The following is a 13,087-nucleotide window of genomic DNA, read 5'->3' as shown; positions in this document are numbered from 1 at the left end:
TGAGCCAGCCTATTGTCTTCACATCTGTATGACACTGTGGGCTCAGAGAGAAATGCAGTCAATTGAGCTGCACCATCTGCTGCTGGTCAGGCTCCATGATAGCTGCGTGGGAAGGATGGGCACCCAAGAAACATGGGGCCGTCCCTCAAGAAGCTTATAGACTCGTGGTTTTTCAAGGATGGGGCCTAGGTCAATGTGAAGTGTTGGGTTAACAGCACTCTTCCTGATACTTCTTTCTTTAAATACATTTTGGTGCACAAATAATAATTGTTCATGTAGCAAAACAAAAAAAGATGAGAAGACAGAAAAATTAAAAGCCTCTTCAACCCTATCACACAAAAATAACCAATATTAATATTTGTATTAACAACCAGCATTAACAAGCTGTAGAATTGTTCATATAAATGAGCACATGAATAGGATCATACTGTACACAGGGCTTTTTTACTCAAAAAATTATGGGTTCCTAAATGCATTCAGGGTTTCCCTTGTAGCTCAATTGGTAAAGAATCTGCCTGCAATGCAGGAGACCCAGGTTCAGTTCCTGGGTTAGGAACATCCCCTGGAGAAGGAAATAGCAACCCACTGCAGTATTCTTGCCTGGAGAATCCCATGGACAGAGGATCCTGGCAAGCTACAGCCCATGGGGTCACAAGAGTTGAGCACAACTTAGCGACTAAACCAGCACAATGCAGTCAGAGTGCTGAGAGGAACAATCTCAGAAACATAGCATCTATGCTGGGAACATAAAATTCCTCATCTACTCTAAACAGAAATTCCTGAAATATTAAAGATACAAATGTAAATAAGTAAAGCCATAATAGCATTATAAGAAAACAGAGTAGACTAATTATGTAACATGAGAATGGGGAAAATTTCTTAAGCAAGACAGGAAACCCAGAAGCCAGAAAAAAACGAACAGGTGTGAATACTGAAACATTTAAAACTCCTACAGGAGGAAAGTCAACATAAAGTTTAAAAACAAATAGCAAACTTGAATAAAATATTTGCAGCAGTTAACAGAAGATTAACATCCCTAATGTAAAACAAAGACTTTTGGCTCCTCAGTACCTGCTCCAGGGGCCCTAGCCCGACCCATAGGTGCTTCAAAATAAAGTGTTTTTCTTCCTATCAATGGATGTCCATGCTTAATGGACAAAGAGTGCCTCCAAGTAATACACCCAAACAGAATAATGGGCAAAAAATATAAGCAAAGAATTTACTGAAGAAAGGTAGATGGCCAATAAACATAAAAAGATGTTCAACTTCACTGCTGTCCAAAAATGCACATCAAAAAAAAAAAAATGAATAGAACCCCTACACATTGCAAGGATCTGTAGAAGTGAATACTCTCATCCACTGCGAGTACAGTGCAAATCTGCACAACTTTGGGAGGAAGGTGGTTTAGTAGAATCTTATGTGTGAACTCGTGGACCCAAAGAGGCCTCCGCAGCCATAAGAAGAAGGAAATTCTGGACCTAAAGGAAGGAGCGAGTCTGAATTGCTCAGCCTCCCAAGAGGACAATCCCTATGTCTTTGCTGTCTTCAGGAGCCCTGAGTCGACAGAGGCTGAGGCACCCAGCTTAGCCACACTCTTTGGAGAAAAGAGTTCTCAGCACAGGCAACTTTGCTCCGGACGTGGGCCACCTCCTTGTTTTTCATCCGCTGGTGCTGCTTTTGGCTAAACTCTCTGGCCTCTTGCCTGAACCAATAGGACAGAGCAGCCCTATCCTGGTTCCCTTTCCTGACTTGGCTTCTCCCCTGCTGGTCTCAGGGTGCTCACCCGACCCTGCCTTCCTCACACACCCTTCCGGAGCTTCTCAGAGCTCTTCTGGGCAGGCATGCCCTGGCCAAGGTGACCCACTGACAAGCTGACACATTTAACGCTCCAGAGCTGTTAGTTGTCACTTTGACTTATCATCCTATAGACAGGCACACTGGGGCTGGTGAATTTCCAATGATTCGACTCTGGATTGTCAGTTCCTTGAAAGCAGGAACCAAGATGGCTTTGAACACCAATTCTGTACACTCAGGACCTGTACATAGAAGGCCCCTAGGAGAACCTGTTGACTGAATGAAAACTGGATGAATCAGTTTAAACTCCCTTCTCCCCCGCCACATGTAACAGTTTTAAATCAGCCTGACAGAGTAGATAATCCACTTGAGCAGCCCTCAGAAAACTTTTTCCGCAAAGGGTTAGAGAGGAAATAGTTTAGACTTTTGCAGGCAAGAGGCAAACTCAAGACTATTATCCATCTCTTAAAAAACAAAAGAAAAATTAAATTTCCATGACATTTTTGTTGATGAAGTTCAAAATATAATAATAATACAGCTTTTTTTTAAAATAATACAGGAACCCCAATGTGAAGAATAAGATTCTTTTTTTTGAGGAATAACATGGCACTTAATTTGGGTTTCAGAGTTAGTGTCCTCCCTCTTCAAAAGCTATTGCAAATATTCATCTGCTAAAGATAATATGTAATGAGATAGTATGTATTTCATCTTTGAAAATGAAAGTTGAATTTCATATCATTTTCACAGGTCATAAAATAGTACTGTTTTCACTTTGTTTTCAGTGATGCTCAGCTCACAGGCAATACAGAAAAAAGCAGTGGGTTAGGTCTGGCTTCGGGCTGTAGTTTCACTCCTGCACTTGAGGGTAAAACAGAGGAGGCTGTTTTCATTCTCTCTCTTACCTCAGGCTCCAAATCCTACATTTTCTAAACCCCAGGGTTTCTGAGACACTTTCACTCCTTTCTTTCTCAAAGAACACACAGGCTGAGCCTGGCAACTCCCCAGAAAGGGGTTCCAGAAGTTTCATTATTGCCCAAGGGCCCCCGCATCGTGGAGTGAAGTCAGGGTGGCTACAGGCCCTTCCTCTTCTAAGGCTGGCATGAGTTCGTTGCCAACCACACACAAAACCGCTGGGAAGGGCTTGCTTGTGCTGCTTCTCCAGCCCAAACCACAGAGAGAAGGGAGGCCTCAGCGCGGCTGGACTAATGGGAAACAGTCGTGCTTAACCAGCCCTTTTCACAGAGGGAACACATTTAGATGCCTAACCTCTCCTTGTATCCTGAAAAATGTATCATTTGAAAAAGACAACTGACCATAGCACCAAATTCAGGGCTAGCAAAACAGAAATCAATAATGCACTAACAGGGCCTGACTTTTTGTCCATATAGAGAGTACCAAGGAGACCAGGGACTTGTGAAAGCATCAGTCATTCACTGACTCATTGATTTATTCAACAAATAATTTTTTAGGGTCTACGATGTGCCTGGCACTGTATTAGACCCTGACATAGTGCAGGAAATAAGACTTGACATAGTTTCTGCTCTCATGGAGTTTACAGTATTGTTCAATGACATTTGCTAAAGTCTGGTATTTTGTGGCATATCACTAAGCATCCTTTGAATTGAAATCATTGAATTGAAATGAAACAATGTAAAATTGTTCAGGAAAGAAGGAATTAAGTCAAGTCCACCAGATTACTTTATTGGAGGACTCAGAACCTTTGGTATGCAGATTTCCATTGAGAATCTCTAAGAGAGCGATATATAGAATGCAGCCTTCCCAATCTTATTTAACTATGGCATCTTTCTGGTGAATTGCATATTGTGGCACCAGTCAAATGGAGCATAGTTTGGAAAGCATGGCTCTTAGGACCGCTGGGTTTGGCCATGTAGGATGTGCAATGAACAGCTTCTATGGGACCACTCACATAGACTACCAGTCCATGGCACCCTGGAGTTCTGTGACAATGGACCTGATCTCTACAACTACAGGGCAAGGCGTGGGTAAGACAGGTTTCATATAGCTATCACTCAGCTATCTGCCTCTTGGATCTTTCTCACAGAACAGGCCAGAGACAGCGTTCAGCAGCTGGGTAAACAGACGGAGCTGTAAAGAGAGCCTTAGGGAAGGTCGAAGCACAACATTCCTGTGAGTGTCTGGGTAGAAATAAACCAGCAGAATGAATTAAAGAAAAAAAAAAGCACATCAAGGTACAATACAGTGACGCATAAAACTCTGAGGATATAAAGACTACCCTCAAAGCTTCCAGAGGGGGAGAAAAAATTAGGTAACAAAGGAACAATTATTAAAATGGTGTGGGTTTAAAATGGATAACCAGGAGGATATGGGGAGGAGGGAGGTGGGAGGGGGGTTCAAGAAGGGGAACACATGTACACCTGGGGCGGATTCATGTCAATGTATGGCAAAACCAACCAATATAATATTGTAAAGTAATTAGCCTCCAGTAAAAAATTTAAAAATAAAATGGATAACCAACAAGGACCTACTATATAGCACATGGAACTCTGCTCAATGATATATGGCAGTCTGGATGGGAGGAGAGTTTGGAGAATGGATACATATATGTATGTATGACTCATACATGTATGGCTGAGTTCCTTCTCTGTTCACCTGAAACTATAACAGTATCGTTAATCAGCTATACCCCAATACAAAATAAAAAGTAAAATAAATAAATAAATGAAATATGACACTATTCCAGCCCCACCCACCCCAACAAAAAGCAACACTGCGAACTAGAAGACAATGCAGCTATGCTTTCAATATTCCAAATGAATATGGTTTTTCACCCAGACATCTCTACCTAGCCAGATTCCAGATCAATACTGAGAGTAGAATACAGAGATTTCAAGAGTTGAAAAGTCTCTGAACTACTATTACCCATGATTTTCAGGAATTATTTGAATACGTGCTTTACTGAAAACAATAGTTAATAAACAAAGAGAAAGGCATGGGCTCCAGGAAATAAGAGATGCCACTCAGGAGAGATGCAAAGAGAATCTACAGTGATGGCAGTGACAGTCTAAGGATGACAGCTACATAGTAAGTCTGAGGATAACTGGTTCCAACTGAAACTGACGGGAAGAAGTAGGGGGCAGTCCTGCAGAGAAGATCCAGGCAATAAGAAAGGAACCAAAAGATTACTGAGCACGTGTATGATTCTATTTACGGAACTGGGTTCAGAGGAAACTAATAACAGCAACAACAAAAAGAGGTAATTATTAGCTAAAAAATAAAGTGTAAAAAAGACAATGTGATTGCAGCTTGCTACTTGACACATGAGTGATTCATATCTATTTAGCCATAATAATAAAAACACAAATACCAATTTAGAATGGGAGAAAGGGAGGTAGGAAAGGGGTAGCGTAAGCAAGCTAAAATTCTCCTCTACCATACCAAGAAGTCAGTGGGGAGTGTGTAAAACTCATTCATCAGGAGTGAGTGCATTCTAGGCATATATTTAGAAACATGGAGGAAAATATCAGAAGAAATAGCTGGAACGGTGGGGAGGGTTAGGAGCTGCTTGTAGGTTGTGGACGCGTAAGCAGGCAACACAGGGAACTGCCCTTTCTTTGATAAGCCTTTTAGGGCCATTTGATTTTTGTGTGCGTTAAATGTAGACATTACTTTGGTTTTGTAAAACATGGTTGGTAGGCTAACAAGGTTGTCACTGGCTAAGCGGCTTACACTACTTGTCAGTTTCAACACTCGCCCAGTTAAAGTTCATGGATTAATAAAATGACAAATCACTGCAGGTTCTGGATCTTTGGGACCCCTGGGGAAGACTACAAACTCTGAATGTCAAACTTGAGAATAATAAGCATTTGTTGCCTCAGTACTTCAAGTGCTACCCACAGACCAGGGGTATGGGTTATCACCTGGGAACTTATTAAAATTGAACAATCTCAGGTATCTTCTCAGACCTATTGCATTTCAAAAGATCCCTGAATGATTCATATGCACATTAAAGTTTGTGCTGGGACAACCAGCCATAGTGTCGGGCTATATGAAGTGGGGGCAGGTATATAGGCCAATGGTAAAGTCAATGGTGATAGATCAAGAGTATAATGCGGAAGACGCTCTAAGGATTCCCTGCCTTTAGAGGTCCTACCCCACATTCTAACAATCCCACAATGAGACAGAGTATATACATCTACATACAAGACTTACATATTGACTTACAGGAGACTGGTTGCCATATGTCACATTTTGTAGGCATTTAAAAATTAAACATGTATCAGCTAAAATCAACAAAAAGTACAATGTCCAGAGGGCATCCAGGTTAGGCATGAGCCAAGATGGTACTTATAAAACTTTAAGGGACTTTCCTGATGGCTCAGTTGTTAAGAATTGGCTTGCAACACAGCAGAGGCAGGAGACAAGGGTTCGATCCCTGGGTCAGTAAGATCCCCTGGAGGAGGAAATGGCAGCCCACTCCAGTATTCTTGCCTGGAGAATCCCATGGACAGAGGAGCTGGTGGGCTACAGCCCATGGGGTTGCAAAGAGTCAGACACAAGTGAGCGACTGAGCATGAGCACGGACAGGGAACCCTGGGCCAACTTCTCAGAAGATGAGGCCGTTGTCAGCACCCTTGATTGCAAGTGACAGAACCCCAACTCAGGCAGACTGAAACAAAGAAAATAATTTACTTCCTTTCATATCTCCTTGAGGATAGCTAGCACCTGGGATTTGGTCCAAATGTTTGTGTATATCTGGATTCTGACTTTGTTTCTCAGTCTTGCTTGGCTTCCCTTTCAGATAGCTTCTTGCCACACAATGACAAAAGGATAGCTGGCTGCCTAAGCTAGTAAATAGTAGTTCTAATAACCCTTTAAAATCACTGAAGAACCTACAGAATCTTTTTAATGTACACTATAGCAGACAATATTTAACTATAGTAAAAAAATAAAACGGAACAAAATTTAAATACGTATAATTACTTCATTTAAAATAACAATAATAAACCTACTCCATATTAACAAAAATAACATGTTTCTTTGAGAAAATTATATTTTCCAGAACAAAGATTATTTACTAAGAAGTGTGTCCTTGTTTTACATTTTTGTAAATCTCCCTAATCTTAGGGTTAACAGAAGAACACTAAATATGCATTATCTACTTCTGAATTGAATTTGCTACAATATATTGTTTCCATTGAAGTATTAAAAGAAAATCTGGCCTCACAAAGACTTAGGTAGAAAAGGGAGGAACATTTTAATAACTTTTTCAGATAACTGTGGCTATCCTTCTTTGATACTACACCGAAATTAAAAAATGGTAGTGTCTTTTTAAAAAAATATATACACATGCAAGTTTATGATTTAATTTTCCTCTCTATTGGCTGGTTATATCCATCCATTTACGATTCTTTCAGGGTTAGCCGAGAGCTAGAGCAGGCATCCTTATATTAGTGTTTCCCACACAACACATTTTCACCCATTTCCTGGACAATGCAAGGACCTTAAAACATTCTAACTCCATTTACCCTCTTCCTGACTCATGTACTATTGTGTCCCATATTTTAATTTTCTCTCTGTATCTTAAACATTAGTTGTATGGTTTTATACAACCAAGATTCATTTGCACTTATCCATATTTCCCTTTCTATTGTCCTTCTTTCCTTCCTGAATATCCAAGATTCCATCTGGGACCACTTTCCTTCTGCCTGAAGCTTCCCCTTGTATTTATTTTTATATTTGAAGCATTCAAATGGTTCAAAATTCAAAAGATGAGTGTTCTACGATATATGTCTCTCTCTCCCATCTTTGCCCCTAGCCCCAAACTATATATTTCTGTGTGTACACAGAACATTACTTGAAAGGATACACGCCAAATTGAGAGGGGTGGCTTGTCCATGTGGTCTGAAACATCTGTGATGATAATATATCAATACAAAAATGATAGCTTCATTAAAGGTCATTGCAATGTGGAACCTAAAACCATATCTGTGGGGACTTCCCTGGCGGTCCAGTGGTTAATACTTCACCTTCCAATGTAGTGGGTATGGGTTCAACCCCTGGTCAGGGAACTAAGATCCCATGTGCCTCACAGTCAAAAAACCAAAACATAAAACAAGAAACATTGTAACAAATTCAATAGACTTTAAAAAATGGTCCCCATCCAAAAAAAAAAAAAATCTTTAAAAAATAAAACCAGATCAATGAACTTTTCACACTCTGTTACATTAAAATCCTTCGATCTATCCTGAGTTTTGAATGGATCTTTTACTCATTCATGTTTTTACATCATGGATTGGTCATTGGAAAAGTATTGGTTCAACTGAGTTTTGCAAATCTTCTAATGTTGACCCATCTCCTTACACAATATCCCCAAATCACATTCTTTAATATCACCACCAATCACATCAGGAGCCTTGAAACATTGGGAGCCAATAAGCTTGTGGTAGAGGATATGACTTTCCAAAACTCCAATTTTTGCTTTAAAATTCAAATGTTATCATCATTAACAACAAAACCATCATTTGTTTTCCTTGAAATGGCAAGCTCACTCCTTTCATTTTTATGGAAATGTCTGCCAAATACCAAGTCTGAATAACCATAGTTTGCCAGTCATTCTTTTCAGACAAGATGGTAATCCATGTAAAAAGTAGCTGGCTCAGCTCATGGCTCAAACAATCACATGAGTATTTTTCTTGAGACAATCATGGTATTTTGTTACACAGTTGAAAGTACTTTATGTACAATAGAAGTGCTTCATGCACCTTCCAGAAACAAATTTCAAGACCAGATGAAATGTTAGCATAGCCAAGGAAAACACCTGTGAAGGAAAATGGGGAGGGAGTTGGAGAAGTAAGGAGATACTTTGACCACGATGCTAGTCTAACCACAGGGGAAGAGGAAGGAAAGGAAAAAGGATCAGGTCAAATAAATCTTGGACTGCAGTGTAGTTCAATAAAAGTTCAGCCAGGCCAGTGGGGAGTCCTAGAGCAAAAATCACCCAGGATAGGAGTCCCATGTTTCTTAAGAATGAACCTGCATTAGTACTCCCCTTATGGTCAACCATTGGCAGGGAGCAGACTGAGAGAAGCAAGGTCTTGACACAGCATGGAGGTAGGGCCAAAGGACAGCAGATACTCCCTCCCCCAGCTGATCTGAGTGGCACATTTTTACAGCCACTACATGCTTTATGATGCTGTTGTGCTGTGCTCAGTTGTGTGCAACTTTGAGACCCCATGGACTATAGCCTACCAGGCTCCACTGTCCATGGAATTTTCTAGGCAAGAATACTGGAGTGGGTTGCCATTTCCTACTCCAGGAGATCTTCCTGACCCAGGGATCAAACCCATGTCTGCTGCATCTCCTACATTGGCAGGCAGATTCTCTACCATTATGCCACCTAGGAAGCCCGATTACCACATGGTTTACAGGTACCTTTCATTTCATCACAAGACATCCTCACAATGTTATAAAGATGTGTACCCAAGGGTTGAGGTTGAATAAAATTGATATTTTTTACTGCTTCATCATGACATTTCTTAAGTGAAACTGACCCTTATTTTCCTGCAAGTGTGCAGCAATGAAGAACACATTCAATTTGGAGTCACTGCCTCGATTCATAACGGTGGCAGTAATTTTACCCCACTATTGTTTTTGCACTAATCGTGCAAATGTCAACATACCAAAAAGGCACGTGAAATCTCAGTATCATTACAAAAATAGTTTTGATTTCATAGATTCCTTGAAAAGACCTTGGGGACACCTAGGGTCACACTTGGAGAACCAGTGACTTATAGCTAGCAACCCCAGAATTAGAATGTGTTGGTGAGGGGAGGTTGCTGTTGTTTTGTTTGGTTTGGTATGGTTCTGGCAAAAGTCACAGGGAAGGTTTTAATGTTTCCATTTGGGTTATGTTTCTCTACCTGAATCAATCACTGTGAAGAGGAGAATGGGGCACTTTTACTGGCTAGGCCTGTATCGTGTGAACAGCCCTCTGAGAAGGATAAGAGAGATCCATCCAATGGATGGGATGGGTTTCCATAAAAAGGAGTGGTTCTCTTTAGGGCAGGGATGCTGCATGGTCAAACCAGCCCACTGTAGAGTTCAACTGGGCAAAAGTTGGCAATAAGTGTGCGGGCTATGAGGCTTGACCTGTTCCAGAGGGAGTCTGATGCCAGCATCAGGCAAGAGAAGAGATCAAAGCTGAGGTGAAGGTTCCCAGGCAGGAACCCAGCCCCTGAGGGTACCCAGCTCCTGCAGCCAGTTTGGCAGCTTGTTAATTCAGCCCAACAGGCAGGGCCAGGTGACCATAGCTCAGGTTTGGTCAGATTGCACATGTGTTTAAAAGGGCAGATGTCTAATTTTGTGTCTCCCTTCAATGATGCTGGAGCTGTGACTATTGTAAGTTTGCTATCTTGGTCAGCAACAGGAACCAGAGGAACCAGAGATTAAATTGCCAATATCCATTGGATCATAGAAAAAGCAAGAGAGTTCCAGAAAAACATCTACTTCTGCTTCATTGACTATGCTAAAGCCTTTGACTATGTGGATCACAACAAACTGGCAAATTCTTTAAGAGATGGGAATACCAGACCACCTTACCTGCCTCCTGAGAAATGTGTATGCAGGTCAAGAAGCAACAGTTAGAATCAGAAATGGAACAACGGACTGGTTCCAAATTGGGAAAGGAGTATGTCAAGGCTGTATATTGATATCCTGCTTATTTAACTTACAGAGTACATCATGAGAAATGCCAGATTGGATGAAGCACAAGCTGAAATCATGATTGCCAGGAGAAATATCAATAACCTCATATGTGGTAGTTGACACCACCCTTTTGGCAGAAAGCAAAGAGGAACTAAAGAGCCTCGTGAGGAAGGTGAAAGAAGAGAGTGAAAAAGCTGGTTTAAAACTCAACATTCAAAAACTAAGATCATGGCATACGATCCCATCACTTCATGGCAAATAGATGGGGAAACAATGGAAACAGTGAGAGATTTTATCTTTTTGGGCTCCAAAATCACTGCAGATCGTGACTGCAGCCATGAAATTAAAAATTGCTTGCTCCTTGGAAGAAAAGCTATGACCAACCTAGATAGCATATTAAAAAGCAGAGACATTACTTTGCCAACAAAGGTCTGCATAGTCAATGTATGGATGTGAGAGTTGGACCATAAAGAAGACAGAGTGCTGAAAAATTGAGGCTTTTGAGCTGTGGTGTTGGAGGAGACTCTTGAGAGTCCCTTAGACTGCAAGGAGGTCAAACCCATCAATCCTAAAGGAAATCAATCCTGATAGTTCATTGGAAGGACTGATGCTAAAGTTTAAGCTCCAATACTTTAGCCACCTGATGTGAAGAGCTGACTCATTAGAAAATATTGGGAAAGATTGAAGGCAGAAGGAGAAGGGGACGACAGAGGACAAGATGGTTGGATGGCATCAGTGACTCAATGGACATAAGTCTGAGCAAGCTCCGGGAGATGGTGAAGGACAGGGAAGACTGGCATGCTGCAGTCCATGAGGTCGCTAAGAGTCAGACACGACTGAGTGACTAATCAACAACAACAATCTTTGTCAGGCTTGATTCAAGAATTAGAACCCAGTGGGCTCTCAGGGGTCAGGTGGGGGAGCAAGGCAGCAGGGACTCAAGACGTTAGAAGCTGGGGATGGAGAAGAACCATCTAGACTGATCATAGCTCAGTGGAAGTCGTTCCACATAAGACATCGCATTTCTAAAATGGCATTTGCTCGAATGCAGTTCTACCTGTCTAGGCAGTTTCACATTTACCATTTCATACTCTGCCTCTGCTACTTGTTTATCCTCAGAATTATTGAGGCACTCTCCTTGGAAGAAAAACTATGACAAACCTAGAAAGAGTACTAAAAAGCAGAGACATCACCTGCTGACAAAGGTCCATATAGCCAAAACTGGTTTTTTCCAGTAGTTGTGTACCAACGTCAGAGTTGGACCATAAAGAAGGCTGAGTGCCAAAGAACTGATGCTTTCAAACTGTGGTGCTGAAGAAGACTGTTGAAAGTTCTTTGGACAGCAAGGAGATCAAACCAGTCCATCCTAAAGGAAATCAGTCCTGAATATTCACTAGAAGGACTGATGCTGAAGCTGAAACTCCAATACTTTGGCTACTTGATGCAAAGAGCCAACTCATTGGAAAAGTCTGTGATGCTGGGAATGATTGAGGGCAGGAGGAGAATGGGATGACAGAGAATGAGATGGTTGGATGGCATCACTTGTCTCAGTGGACATGAGTTTGAGCAATCCCTGGGAGATGGTGAAGGACAGAGAAGCCTGGCATGGTACAGTCCATGGAGTCACAGAGTCAGACACGATTTAGTGACTGAGCAACGAATAACAAACCAGGGTTATAGGTGATCAATTCAACTACTCAGCTCTGGTGACCAATGCTTCCCTTTCGAAAGACTCCCTACTCAGGTCTCCCGGGTTTCCTCCTGATTCTCTGGCTGCTCTTTCTCAGACTCCTTTGCACTTCTTCTCCACAACGGTAATCTTTGGGGGCTCTGCTACAAAACCTCCTTTCTTCTGTGAAGGCAATGTGATCTGTCCTGTGCTCTCAATTACGGCCACATTTATCTCTTACAACTGCTACAAAACTAACCCTCATCCCTTTAGCAGGCACAAACACGTTCTCTGTGTCCTAAGGCCCCATCTATACTTTCCTCAAGGGCCTGGGATAATCAGAGTAATTGGTACGCTGCTGGCAGCAAGGCCATCACAAACCCACACATGCACAGGAGGACTGAAATCAGGTCATCTGGCCATCCAGCTGTTCAGACTGGGATGTGTGTGTGTGTCTGTCTATCCATCTTTCAGATTGTTACTTAGGTGAAAAAAATGTATAGGAGAGGACCTAACTGCAGCCCTTTGAGAATACGTGATGGCTCCATAAAATTTAATTGAGTAAATGGATCCCTATGTTATGCCAGGCACACGTAGTAAATGTAAAGGTTATAAGGGTGAAAAGGTCAATGTTCTTTCCAGGGATGCGTTAGGGTTGGGGGGCTAACATTTACATGACTGTAGTCAGAATAAATTTAAGAGCCTAACACTGTCTAGTCCTAGCATGTTGTCGCATTGTAATCGTAAGTAAAACTAGTTTATTCATAAACTTTAATAAAACAGGTTTTCACGTTTTAACATTCCTGAAGCCAGGCTGCATCTAACAAATGATTTGATAAGGATACCTGTGTTAGGATTTAATTGGCTGAGTTTTTTCTTTCCTAGTTGCACACACACAAAAAAAAATCCAGAATTGATGCTTAGATGAAATGAAAAATA

Source organism: Moschus berezovskii, chromosome 12 (assembly GCF_049115385.1).
Source record: "Moschus berezovskii isolate FMDL1 chromosome 12, NW_MosBer_1.0, whole genome shotgun sequence".
Taxonomy (NCBI): Eukaryota; Metazoa; Chordata; class Mammalia; order Artiodactyla; family Moschidae; genus Moschus; species Moschus berezovskii.
This window is presented reverse-complemented; position numbering follows the sequence as displayed.